The sequence below is a fragment of the Mus musculus genome, chromosome 4, assembly GCF_000001635.26.
Source record: "Mus musculus strain C57BL/6J chromosome 4, GRCm38.p6 C57BL/6J".
In the NCBI taxonomy this organism is placed as follows: domain Eukaryota; kingdom Metazoa; phylum Chordata; class Mammalia; order Rodentia; family Muridae; genus Mus; species Mus musculus.
In genome coordinates this window covers 127,400,975-127,415,742 of record NC_000070.6, presented here as the reverse complement: position 1 = coordinate 127,415,742, position 14,768 = coordinate 127,400,975, and the positions used below count along the sequence as shown (strand labels likewise).

General features: G+C 48.1%; 1 pseudogene; it reads left to right on the top strand.

Moving 5' to 3' along the window:
- The first annotated feature begins 6,088 nt into the window (after positions 1-6,088).
- Positions 6,089-7,406, top strand: Gm12947 (annotated as a pseudogene).
- Positions 7,407-14,768: the final 7,362 nt, after the last annotated feature.

Sequence of the window (14,768 nt, the reverse complement as noted above, 5' to 3'; positions counted from 1 at the left end):
GACAGGATTTCTCTGTGTAGCCCTGGCTGTACTGGAACTCACTCTGTAGACCAGGCTAGCTTCAAACTCAGAGATCCATCTGCCTCTGCCTTCCAGGTGCTGGGATCAATGGTATATGCCTCTACCACCAGGTAAACAATTTTTCAACCACCTTTTATTAGACCATTTTTTAAAGGAAACACTTGACACCCTGGTGGAGATCACACCGAGGTTGAGCAATTCAGCCCTGAGCCTGCACATGTCAACTCTGCACCAGGGCAGTGAATGTCTCTCGCCCCCCCTCCCCCCAACACCTAGCTGACCATCTGAACCTGGCTGGGATAGGAGCCCAGGAATATGCTAAGTGAGTGGCAGTGACCTTGGCAAGTGAGGGGGATACAGTTAGTTCACTATGTCACCGTCATGGGCAAGAAGCTGGTAAAGCGGCCCCAACGTTGCCAAATCCTCCGGGGCTCCTAGAGAAATCTGGGTCCCTGGTAGTCAGTGAAACCTGTTAATTTTTTTTAAGACTTATCTAAATTTATGTTGACGCTATGAGATGAAACGAAGCATATTTGCAGGCAGGATGTCTCCCTGCACCCTGCGTGCCGTCTGTCTCCACCGTGTCTTAGGAACTTCATGCTCTGTCCCTCATGGGTGAAGGGTCCCCCTCCCCACTGAGTGGATGAAGATGCTGTGTCTGAGAGGCAGGAGAGAGAGACTTGCCTTGACCTGTGAAATCCACACTTCCTGCCAGGCTCTGAGCCCCCCCCCCCCCCCCCATCAGCACCTGGTTGTTTCCTAGCTAGATACATGGCTTCCTGCATCCATGCTGTCTGTCACTCAGTGCTGCACGGGGGATGCAGCAATAAAGGGTGCAAGCTCCCAAGCTGGGTTCCTTCAGCATCAAACATTAGCTGCCTTTGTCAGCCATTTCCCATGGGTTGCCAGTGACTGATAGGGGGAACAGTAACCCTGGGGAGCCCTTGGCCTAGGTCACTGAGATAGCAGTGGGGAGACCAGGTGGCCAAGCGCCCCGGATAAAACAGAAACAATGGGAGCCCAGCCCTCCATTCATAACCCGAGCTTCTGTTTCAGAGAATGGTTCCTCTCCACTGAGCCTGGATGTTGGAACCATCTGGTCCGACTTTGTTTTATGAAGTTTATTATAAACTTATAGGAGAGTGTGAGCTGAATTCTGCCTCAATTAGGAGAATCTGTAGCTGGACCCCCAGAGTGTTGGTAGACCTGGAAGGTCTCTGGTGGCCTGCCACAGAGCGCTAGCCTCAACTTTCACCTGCACGGCATTTTTTTATTAATGACTTAATTGAAAACATGAAAGGCCTGTTTACCAAATTTGCAGTTGATTTGAAAGGAAGGAGCGGGGAGGGGGAAAGGCCAGGCAGACTGCAGATACATCGACAGGATCCAGATGGCTCTAGACGGGCTGGATTGATGGGCTGAATCTACTGAGATAAAAAAAAAAAAAAAAAAAAAAAAAAAAAGGAAGAAAAATGTTGGGGTCCGAACTTGACTTCAAAGGAATGACTGCTCAAGGACCAGATGAGGCAGGGTGGGGCAGCCGTGACATTTAGCAGACACTTAGCTGGTTTTAATAAGATTAGAGCTCAAGTCTGCATGCTGACAGAGCCAGCACACTTGAAACATCACTGAAGGTGTTCCGTCATAGCATTGTTTAAAACAGCCTAGCCCTGGGAACAGCCTACGGCCCATCTGTTGACAACTATATACCCATTGGAAATCATAATGGCCTAAGAATATGGTTAATGAGATGGGACACTTTTTTTTTTAATTCAAAAGCAAATAAAACTATATAGGTAAAATTAGACTTTTTTTTTTTTAAGAAAGAAAAGATTGTCCTGGAGGAGATGTGGGGTGGTTAGAACAAGAGTGATCTCCAACAGCCCATAGGTTTTGAAAGCTTGGCCAGCAGGGAGTAATACTATTTGAAAGGATTAGGAGGTATGGCCTTATTGAAACAGATGTATCCTTGTTGGAAAAAGTGTGTCACTAGGAGTGGGATTTTAGGTTTCAAGGGCCCACCCCAGGCCCAGTGTCTCTCTCTTCCTGCTGCCTGTGGATTGGACTAAACTCTCAACTTCTTCAGCACCATGTCTGCTTGCATGCTGCCATGCTCCCTTCCGTGAGGATAATGGACAAACCTCTAAACCGTAGGCCAGGCCCAATTAGATGCCTTTTTTATAAGAGATGCTGTGGTCACGATCTTGGTATCTCTTCACAGCAATTAAACACTGACTCAAACAGGGTGGGTCTCATGAGCCCCCAGCCCTTCTTGAAGATTTCAAGTAGATAATAACTGACAGGGGAGGAAGAGACATTTTCTTCAGGGGCGTGGCTATTGGAAGCATGCCTGTGTTCTGGAAAACAAACTCCTACTCACCCGTGTTCTTGGAACTCTAATAAATCACTGATTTCCCACCCACCACCACCAAAAAAAAGTTGGAAAATTATATGGAAAGATATACACCAGAGTGTGTATTTTTCCGAGTGGTACCAGGGAGGACACAGAGGAAGAAGAGGGCATATCAGACACTGTGTACAGTTTCTAAAGGTTTTGTAGAGTTAACGCCATCATCAAACATATACGACTAGTATTTGAAAATGTGTGACTTTAATCTGAAATGTCCCCATGTGCTCATGTCTGGATGTTTGGTCTCCAAATGATGATATTATTTTGGGGAGGCTATGGAGCCTTTTGGAGTTAGGGTGTGGGTGCCAGATGTAGGTCACCATGCAGACTCTAATCTCACTATCTCCTTTCTGGTCCGCCATGATTTGAGTGGCTGTTCTCTGCCACATACACCTGCCACCACGATGTTCTACCCAAGGGCTTGAGGCTATGAACAAGAAGTTTCCGCACATAAAACAAAATAAATCTTCTCTTCCTTCAGTTGTCTTTAGTAAGTATTTTGGTCAGAGTGGCACAACATAACTAATTTTTTTTTAAGTTGGCAAAAGAAATTCTGCCATACTTTGGCAAGTCAAGACTTAGCCAGGTATAGTGGTTCATACCTAAAAATCCCAGCTCTCAGGACACTGAGGTAAGATTTCTGTGAGTCTAAGGTCAGCCCAGGCTACATAGTGAGTTCAAGGCTAGCCTGACCATGTCTCATAAAAATTACACACACAACCCAGACTTGGATCTTTAATCCGGTTCCGGGTGGCTCACTTTACTTGGTGACAGGTACCGAGAACAAACATCGTGAGTGCTCCTAGTGTGCTTGAACTGTAGGAGATCTTCTCTGTGTATTTGTGTGTGTGTGTGTGTGTGTACAGGTTCACATGAGTATGCAGGTATTTGAGTGTATGTGTGCACGTACTCACAGTGCATGTGTGTGGGTGCACAGTTATGTGCATGTGAGGGCATGAAGACAGCCTCAACTATCAGTTTCTTGGACACTCCTCACCTGGTTTATTAAGACAGGGTCTCTCGCTACCCTGAAATTCACCAATTCAGATAATAAGCCCGCTGTCCAGAGTGTCCCCAGGAACCCCTGTCTCCAGTTCTCTAACTCTGGGACAAGCGTGAGCCATCACCCTCTACTGTTTTACATCAGTTCTTGGGACTGAACTCAGGCTACCAGATGTCTTTCCCAGTCTGTAACTCTTCCACACATCTGGACTCTTAAACTCTAGCTTTTCCAGCTGCTATGGGTTACAGTGATGTTCCAGTCTCCATGCAATCAGACACCAGACTTCCCAAGTCAGCCAGCTGTGATAAAACACTCATGAAGAGCCGGGCAATGGTGGTGCAAGCCTTTAATCCCAGCACTTGGGAGGCAGAGGCAGGCAGATTTCTGAGTTCGAGGCCAGCCTGGTCTACAAAGTGAGTTCCAGGACAGCCAGGGCTACACAGAGAAACCCTGTCTCGAAAAAACAAAAACAAAACAAAAAAAAAAAAACAAAAAAAAAACACCACTCTCGACGCCACATAGAATGCCAGCCCCCAGGATGGTTTTTCAACTCCTTTTATAAAGTTCATAAGTTTTAATTGTGTGCATGTGTGTGTGCATGCTTGTATGTACGTATCTGTGTATATACATATGCATGAATGTAATGTATGTATGTATGTATGTATGTATGCATACATGTGTGTATGTAGATGTGTCTATGTATGTGGCATAGGGCATGGAGGCAGGCAAGCATGTCTGAAGCATCAAGTCCCCTGGAGCTGAAATCACAGATAGATGTGAGCTGCTGGTGTGGCTACTAGGAATCGAACTTGAGTCTTCTGCAAGATCGGTACTGCCTCTCATCTGCTGAGACATCTTTCTCCAGGCCCGTTCAATTCCTTTACACCATTCTCAAGTCACAGAAGACACACACACACACACACACACACACACACACACACACACACACAAGTGTTTCCCCCTTCACCTTCCCTCCCGGAAGCTTCTCAGCTGTAACACCACAGTATGTCCCCAGAGGACGGTTCCTGTCACAAAATGGTTCTCCTGTATTACTTATTTCCTTTCTTCCCAGAGCTTGTCAGCAGTGTCAGAGTGGGGGGAAGATTGAAAGGTAAGAAGCTCAGGCACTGGAGCTGCGGAGACACTGCTCCGTGCGGATTGTCAGGTTTGCCTCAGACTCTGTCTTGAAAAATGAGCCGGGAGGCTGGGGAGCTGTCTATCTGGAGAGGACACCCAAGCGTGACCATAAAGACCCCAGTTTGGATCTCCTGCATCCGTGTCTAAGCCAGGCCTGTGATGTGTCTCAGTGCTGGGGGTGGGCAGAGTTTTAGAGCTCATGGGCCAACCAGTCAGTGCACTCAGGGTCAGTGGGAGACCCTGTCTTCAAAACATGAGGTCGAGATTAAGCAAGGAGCATACCTGACAATGACCTCTGGTATCCCTTTATCTATGCACACAGGTATACACCCACACAAATATCTATACCACACACACACACACACACACACACACACACACATATGCACACATGCATGCACACACATGCCTGAAGAAAGCAGTTATCTGAGCTTCACAAACTGAAGTGAGCGATCATTTCTGACCACCCAGGAGAACGGCCTGGGCAAAAGATCAAACCACTTTCCTGGCTCTCATAGCCCACCATGAGCCCTCTGGAAAGATGGAATTCACCAAACTTGAATCCTTCCTTCCTGTCTCCTCCAAGTCCACTGTAAACACAGTCACCCCTCTGTGACAGCTGAAGTGGCAGCCACACAGCACTCTTGGGGTGCTGGCATGCCTGTTGGGTGGTGACAGTGTGTATTTCCCAGAGGGTGAGATTCTCCTATATGGAGACTGCTGTCCCACCCCATGGTAGGTAGCACCAGGCTGGGCTGCTGCTGTCCCACCCTGTGGAAGGTAGTGCCAGGCTGGGCTGCTGCTGTCCCACCCCGTGGAAGGTAGCGCCAGGCTGGGCTGCTGCTGTCCCACCCTGTGGAAGGTAGTGCCAGGCTGGGCTGCCTGCCTCCCCTTCCCCAGCAATGACACTTTGCTCGAGTGTTTGCTTCATTACTATCTGACTCACAGAAGGTTTTTCTTGCGATGTATTCCAGGCTAATTTTAGAAATTTGTTTTCACCTTCTGACATTGATTCCTGGGGCAGCTTGCAAGCTGCCTGAGACAGAAATCAATGGTGACAGCTTCGGAGTGGGCTCTGTTCTTCATTAACCCAGCACTCTAAGCAGTCCCAACCCTGTCTCCTCCCTCAGGGCCAGCCCTGAAGAGGAAAGGGAAAAGAAGGGGCAGTTGGGATGTTTCTTTTGGTGCCCTTAACCTTTTTCTCTTCCTTCTCTTCCCTACTCTTTCGCCAACAAGTGTGAAGATGGACCGAGAGGAAGGAGGGTGAGATTTACTCACCTTTCCATATCCAAGCACTTGGCCAGTTAGTTCATAGCATGGCCCCACTTAAATTTGCCTTTATCACTCCGAGGTGGGAGTTGCCTATGTTTGAAACAGACACAAAGAAATGAGAGACAAACCCAGTATCACATGGCTCCTGGCTCCAACAGAGGAGAGGGATGGGAGCCCACCCCAACCCTGCCTTCTCCCACCATGTGGAAAGCTAAGTGTGAGAGTTTGAGAGTGTGCCCCACCCACCCACCCCCCTCGAGGTCTCTCATCCAGGCAGCCCTCTCAGCCAATGGATCTACTGAGTTCTGTATCCAGAGACTGGTCCTAAGGAAGGCTTCAGGAACAGTCAACTGTGTTCCTGGGAGCCCACTCCACTCGTTAGAGTTAGCAGCACTGGCCAAGGAAGTTCTAAAGAAGACTTTCAGATCTTCAGAGAAGAACTCAGCAAAAGGTCATTTGAAAGATGTGCGATCACAGAGCGATGCTGGACCTTGTTGGAACATACTGAACTGAATAGAGCAGAAAAGATGGGGGTAGGTTCAAGAAGGAGGTAAGGCTGGGGGGGCCAGTCTACATTAGACCTGCTTGATAGAAACATAACACAAGCCACACCACGGGTCATGGTGCATTTTCTAGAAGCCACATTAAAAGGTAAAAAGAAAGGGTAAAATCAATATTAATAATATGTACATTTAACCCAGTGAATCTCAAATATTATCTCACCATGAAATCAATCCAAACCTGTAGGAGCTGGAGAGATGGCTCAGTGGTTAAGAGTCCCTGTGCTGCTCTTCCAGAGGACCTGAGTTTGGTTCCCAACACCCATGTAAGGAGCTTCATAACTCCAGTTCCAGGAGATCTGACATCCTCTTCTGGCTTCCTTGGGCACCTGCACACATGTGGCTAGCACACACACACACACACACACACACAGCAAATATATAAACCAGGTGCAGTAGTACACACCCTTCATTTCAGTCCCTCAGATCAATGAGTGAATGAAAGAGTGTTTTTTAAAAACATTATGAATTATTATTAATTAATGTACTTATTTATTTTATGTGTAAGAGTGGTATTCCTCTTTTCCAAGTAACCGCCAAGATGGCTGAAGTGGAGCAGAAGAAGAAGCGAACCTTCCGCAAGTTCACCTACCGTGTCGTAGACCTCGACCAACTTCTCGACATGTCCTATGAGTAGCTGATGCAGTTGTACAGCGCCCGCCAAAGGCGGCGCCTGAACCGTGAACCACTCACTGCTCAAGCACTTGAGAAAGGCCAAGAAGGAGGCACCACCCATGGAGAAGCCCAAGGTCATATCACACCTTAGGGACAAGATCATCCTGCCCGAGATGGTGGGCAGCATGGTGGGCGTGTACAATGGCAAGCCCTTCAACCAGGTGAAGATCAAACCAGAGATGATCGGCCACTACCAGGGCAAGTTCTCCATCACCTACAAACCTGTAAAGCATGGCCAGCCTGGGATTGGTGCCACCCACTCCTCCCGATTCATCCCCCCAAATAGCCGAGGCCAATAAAGACTCACTTCTTGGTCCCTGGGGAAAAAAAGAAAAAGAGTGGTATTCCTGCACATATGTGTGTGCACCAAATTTGTGCTTCAAACCCACAGAGGTCAAAAGAAGATGTCAGATGCACTAGACTAGTGACCCGTCCAGCAGGTCCAGTTATTCGAGGATCTCGAGGGGACCTCCTCCTAATAACCAAATGGGGGGTAGAGAGAGACGAGGGTCTTGTACGAATAACGACACAGAAACCGTTCTGAAGTTGTATCAAGACCCCAATGTATTGAGAAAGGTCCAAGGTTTAAATGCACAAGCAAAGGGGGAAGTACAGATACTTATCAGTGGGAGGGGTAGGGCAATACAAGCAAAAGGGGAAGTAATTATCAGTGGGAGGGGTAGGGCAACGCAAGCAAAAGGAGAAGTACTTATGGGAAGGGGGGCAATAGAAATTCTTTCTTTTGACAGCTACACCGGGAAGCAGGAACTTGGTGGTATCAGGGTGTGGTCAGGACATTGGTGATGACCTAGGGCTGGAACATCCCCTGGTTCTCGGAATCCATGTGTTGGTGGCCCGCTTTTGACCCTCTTTTCTTCTGGGGGGGGGGGGAGAGGCCCAATTCAGAGATCAGGACAATAGCGTTGCCTTAATGGCTCCCAACAGACTAGAGTTACAAATGGTTGTGAGCTGTCATGGGGGTTCTAGGAATCAAAGCCAGGTCCTCTGGAAGTGCAGCCAGTACTCTTAACCTCTGAGCCATCTCTCCAGACAACTATCCCACATTTTAACACACTGAACACTATCAGTAGGGAATCATGTATTTATATTGAAAAGAACATATTTTTCATTCTTATGGGATTGTTATTGTTGTAAAATAAGAGAAGTACTCATAAACACCTCACACCATTTTAAATACTGGAATTCGATTCATTACTAACAAAAACAACCAAAGCTTGTAATGTGCTGAGTGCCTTTTGAGCACTCACTTTCCAAACTCTGAATCTACCACCGAGACAAATGTTAGGTCATGTTGGAGCAATATTATTCTCCTATACAAAAAGGGGATCTCTAGGCTAAAGATGTCAATAGCAGGTCTGGATTCAAACCCAACCAAGATTGGCTAATTTCTCACTTTGCCCTCTTAGACAGCAATCTACAAGTAAAACCAGACCGTCTCATTCAGCCAGAATAATCCCGAGCCTTACAAACTTCAGGCATCCTGGGCTCACAGCCCTTCCATCGCACGCTCTGCACCGAGCATCCTATGTAGATACTGCTAGGAGCCAGCGTAAGGCATTTTAATCCTTCCTAGCCCCCAACCACGTGGGAAGAGGCTGGATTTTCTCCTAGAAATGATATAAAGCCAAGGAGGAGTTCATAGAGGGTAGCAAGAAAAAAATCAGATTTGCATGTTAGAAAGCTCATTCTGAAAGCCGCAGGGAGGGTGGTTTGGAGGGTGTTGGAACTGGAGAAAAGAAACCAATTTAAGAGCCATTCGAGTGGCGACAGCAGATATGAGAGGGGTTCAGAAATGATCAGATTACTGGGGCTTGGTGATTGAGCAATCACTGAGTGGGGGCAACAGAGAGAGAGTCGAGGATGACTCTGCGTCGTGGTCTGAGTAGTGGAGTTAATGTTGGGACCATTAGCAGAGACAGAAAGCGCAGGCGGAGGTGGGGGTTGAGCGGAATGAATAGACGTGATGAGTTACAGTGTTATATTGGAGTTGACATTATAATTGATTGCTCAACATCCATTCAACCCTTCTGCCATCTGTCACAGAAATGCACACTGAAGGACTTGCTCCAGATCCAGGGTGGGCCCTGACCATATAATCCAATTGTGGTGGCCCACCCCATGCTGATGACAGGTTTGGAGCACTCTAAACCAGTGGGTACATGCTATTCCCCCTTGAGATTTCTTTGGTGAAGAGGCCATGAGTTGACCCATTTCAAAGAAAAGTACCTACTTACCATGTCTGGGTCCACCAGCTATGGGAGAGAAGAGAACTGTCTCCTGATTAAAAGGGGAAGGAGGAAGAAATGATATCCTGATTGCTCTTGACAGTCATTCAAAAAGCTCAGAGTAAGATGATTCTAAGAGAAGAACATAAAGAGGAATAAGGCATGTGATTGTTGGTGATGTCACTGAACCGTCGAGTGTCTCGAGCCACCCAGAAGGTCAACTGAGCTTCACTGTTACTGTCTTTGTAGAGCTGAGGCTTATCCCCAGGGTCATGGACATGCTCTGTAGAGTACAGCTCTGCCACCAAGCTATACCCCCAGCCCCAGTTTCCTTCTTGTTTAAGCCACTGTGACTTAGAGTTTTACTATGCAGAGCCCCAATATTTTCACTAACATGAACTGAGGCCACTTGGGGCATGAGGCTCCTGGGAGCCACGCAACACAAGATTCCCTGGGCTGATGAAACACAGAAAAAAAAAAAAAACAAAAACAAAAATGGTTTCTGAGCTAGGGACAAATCTGGTGTCATTGGGTGAGGTATAAACTCAATAAGAAGAGGGAAATGATCCAGAGATGCACACGGTCAGGGGACAGAAAGAACCATGGTGTGGAAGACAGATCCCTGTGGGGGCTAAATGACTCTTTGGAAGACAAGAGAAGTAAGGAGGGAGTTCTGAATGTAGGGTGGACTCTGAAGGATCCTGACTATGGATGTAAGGAAAGTGCGAGAACAGATACAGGCTAGGGCCATTGGCTAAATGTAAAAAGCACTGTGGACAGAGAGACACCAATGGTGACAGAGAGAAGTGTGAATTAAGCTGCAAGCCAACCTGCCTCTTCAAGACCCTCAACCACAAAAGCATCTTAAGGCTTAAATGGATGTATTCCTTGCTCAGCCATTGTAGTAGTTTGTATATGCTCAGTCCAGGGAGTGGCACTATTAGAGGGTGTAGCCCTGTTGGAGTAGGTGTGGCTTTGTTGGAGTAGATGTGTCACTGTGCGTGTGGGCTTTAAGACCCTTATCCTAGCTGCCTGGAAGCCAGTATTCTGCTAGCAGCCTTCAGATGAAGATGTAAAACTCTCAGCTCTGCTGCACCATGCCTGCCTAGACACTGCCATGCTCCCATCTTGATGATAATGGACTGAACCTCTGACACCCACATAACAATCCAAAGGGAGGGCCAGTCCAGAGCAGAAGAGGCCCTTCTCCACAGTCACAAGGGCCAGAGCCCTCTCCTAGCTATCTGCTCAGGAATCCCATAAGGTCTTTCCGTGCTCCACACACCGCAGCTGGCTCAACCATCTGCACTTCCCACTCTAGCCCCCGGAAAGGGGGAAAATCAATCATATCTCATGCAAACCACTTCTGTGTTTTCTGGACGTTCCAGTCTTCCTTTCAAGAAGAACTAGGGAAATGAATGCTCTCAAGGCTCAGGGAATTTCAAGGATGGGGGGGTGAAGGAATGTAAGGGAGGGCGAGAGGGTGGGGTGGAGTGCGGTGTAACACTGTCTCCTGGGCATGACGTGGCCACTGAGCTCATGAACTCACAGCAGCCGTGGCTGCCTGTACAAGACCAAGGCAGCTGGCATTGCAGTGGGGGTGGGGGGATCCAAGGGCCCCAGCCCTAGCTGAGGAGCATTTGGCCATTGATGGCTACTGGAGAAGGGGGCGCCATTTTTCTTCATGGCTGTAGCCCCAGGTAGGCGAGGGTGATCCCACCCTTGTACAGGCAGGAGCACTAAGTGAACTCAATGGGTTGGGAAAGAAGGATAGGAGAAAAGAAGGATAGAAGAGAGGAATGTGAAGTGGGAAAGGGATGCACTTGAAGAACAGAGCAGGTGTCCAGACTCTATCTATCTTTTCTGTACAGATTCCTCACCTGGGCTTGTCTGAGTAACGCCTTGCCCTGGACAAATGATGATCTCGCAAAGCCCAGAGGGTTTCAGTCTCTCCTGCCACAACTCATCACCCTGCCACTCCTCGCCCAGTCAGGAGATGGCTCTGCAGCCAGTGCGATGCAGCACGATGGATCTTCCCAGCCTCTCTCCTCTATGGTTTCTGGCCAGCTCAGCTCTAGAAATGTACATACAATCCAAGCAAACCCAAACAGGTCATGATTCTCCTGATCCTTTTGGGGGAGGAAGGGGGCACCGTGTGTCTGTCTGCCTGCCTCTCCCAATCTCTAGCTCTCTTCTCATTCACCAACATAGCCACTGACTTGTTCTCCAAACCACAGTCTGGCATCTGCCCCATCACTCAGCTGGAGCTGACGCTGAAGTCATTAAATTTAATGGTCTCTTCTCAGCCCTCCTTCCTCCTCCACCTGGCTGGGTCTCGTTGAACACGGTTGACACCCCTTCCACAGCAGCTCACCTCCCTGCAGTACTGGAAGATGCCTCTCCACACGCCCGCCCTCCACAGCTCCACCTTCCCTAGCTCCCAGCCTTGTCCTGATTCTGGTTCTTTCTGGGGCTCCTCGGGAGACAGATGGAGGCCAACACTGACCATACCGGTGCAGTTGCTTTGCTAGCCTGCTTGAGTGGAAAGATGTAACAGGAACTCAACTCTACATCTATATGTGGAGAGTGGTGGTACTCAGGGAAACTGGGGCAAGAGGATCAGGAGTTTAAAGCCAGTCTGGGCTACATAGCAAATCTGAGGCCCACCCAAGCATCCCAAGATCCTGCCTCAAAACAAAAACAAAAACAAAAACACCACTTTATTGCCCAGTAGTATTAGAGGTTACTTAGTACCGGTCTGGAGGTGGCTCAGTCTATAACCAGCCTACTGCACAAACATGAGGACCGGGCTCGGCAGCATCTATCATCCCAACTCTGGAGATAGATGCTCACTGCCTGACCAGCCTAGTCAAAATAATGAGTTCCAGGTTCTGAGAGAGACTCTTTCATTAAAAACAAAACAAAACAAAACAAAACAGCCGGGCGTGGTGGTGCACGCCTTTAGTCCCAGCACTTGGGAGGCAGAGGCAGGTGGATTTCTGAGTTCGAGGCCAGCCTGGTCTACAAAGTGAGTTCCAAGACAGCCAGGGCTATACAGAGAAACCCTGTCTCGAAAAAACAAAAAACTAAAACAAAAACAAACAAACAAACCATGGTGGAGAACAATTGAAAGACTGAAAGTCAGCCTCTGGACTCCTTACACACACACACACACACACACACACACACACACACACACACACACACATACACACACACACACACACACATACACATACACACACACACACACACACACACACACACACCATTTATACATGCGCACACACACAGCACATACAGACATACAGAGGGTAGGGGTCATTTCATCCCTGGGAAAACAATAATGCAAATGTCTTTTGCAGACTAGGCAGTAGCCTAGTAAACAACTCTCCATATCTCAGTGGCTTAACAAACTTAAAATTACAGCCCAATGAAGGTGAATGGAAGCTAAGTGACAGTCACCTATGGTTATACAGAGTTCAGGCCAGTGCCTGAGTGCATCAATGGAGTTTCTGCAACATCCCATGAGGAAAAAGAGTAAGTGTATATATAGAAAATCACACCTCACAGTCTTAAGGAGCCCAACATGCCCTTATTCCATTGGTCAGAACAATCACATGACCTGATTGCAGGGAATGCTGGGAAATGTAGTTTCCGATTAAAAAAGAAGGGTCGATGAATACATAGTTCATAAGGTTGCTTTAAAAAATGGAAATCAAAAGAAATAAACTCATTAGTTTTTCTGGCCTGGTGTATCTGTTACACGAATAGTGACAACTAGTATAAAAATGTTTTTTAACCACTGTTGTCCAACTTTCCCAAGTGTTCAGGTCTGTGAAGACCTAGTCTGAGATAATAAGGAGGCTGAAAAAACAAACAAACCAAGAAGACAAAAGCATCATGGTCAGAAATGAAAATGCAGGCCAAATCTGGAGGGTAGGGGCCAAGTGGGCAGTTGGAGCAGGTAGGGGGTAACTCACAAAGAATGGCGAGCCTACGGGACCCAGCACAGCCTCTGATTTCCCAGCCAGCCCTGGCTCCTACCTGAGCCAGAAGGGCTTACACAGATCTGAGTTTCCTTGGAAACCATTTCTCTGGCCCTCTCTGCATGTTATCAGCCAAGTTGGTTGTAATCAAACCCCCACGGGGCATCGAATGAGCTCTCAAACTGCCATCCTGGGGTTCCATCCAAATTGCTTGCATTTCCTATTTAAATTGGTAATTTCCCCACAAGGAATCCCCTGCCCATCCAGAGACTTGTTGAAAAGCAGGGAGCTCTGGGCAACTGTCCCTCCATCACTTCCAAGGCCCCAGAGGGTACCTCCAATATGGCCTGGGGGTTATGGCCAGCATTGAAGCCCTCTGAAGACCCAGGCCTTAGGAGCAGCCTCATCAAGCCTGGAACCCCTCCCAAGAAGGTAACAGCCAGGTGTGGGCAGCCAGGAAGAGACTGACTCAGGCCAAGGTGACAGCATTAGAGTGGTGCCCATCACTGTCCGGATTGATAAGGACTTTCTCTTGTGCCTTTTGCAGAAATTAATTTTCCAAAGAGAAGTGAGGCCCCAGGCAGAAATAAGTACTCAGAGCCAAAGCCACAGGACCCAGAGTAGTTGGGAGAACATCACCATAGGTAGGGCGATTCCAAGAGTCCAGAGGCCCTACCTTCACTTCCTCAGTCAGGAACCAGCCCAGTGCTGGGTAACACTACAGGAAAGGAGTGGACTACTGGGCTACCCCTTGCCCCCCAGAGTGGGCAGAAGGTCTCTCTCTCTCTCTCTCTCTCTCTCTCTCTCTCTCACACACACACACACACACACACACATTACATTTTACGTAAGGATGGACACATGCATATGTACACATTGGAGAAACTTAAACATGTTACTGACCCACTCCAGTCATACCAGATGTGTGTTCACAGGGGATCTAGGCATGTTCACAAACGGGCATCAGAATCAGATGGAACACAAGGTGTATGGCCCACGCTACCCCCTCAGTGAACAAGGAGTCTGGCCAGTCCTTCTCAACAGTCCAACAAGGAGTGACATCCCAGGCACACGCATCTGAGTCTGAGGAGCAGCCTGGGCTGGGACATGGGCCCTGCCCTGTGGGTGAGTAGACAAGAGAAAGCCTTGGGCTCCACATCGCCACATTTACAGACAAGGATATGCGGCCGAATTCGTTTTAATCTAGGTTGCCCTTACTTCCTGTATAGACACGGACCAAGAGCAGACTGTGGTGGCATCCTCTTAGGCTGGGCATGGGGTCTCTGAAGTGAAGCAGGTGCCCAGAACCGGAAACAGTGGGGGAACAGGAACCAGAAAGAGCCTTTCATTCCTCAGATGAAGCCACATGCCACATCCTAGCAGAGAATAGGTCACACCAGGATCCCTGCCATTTGGCACTGGTACCTTCAGTGAGAGAAATGCTAGGCTCGGGGA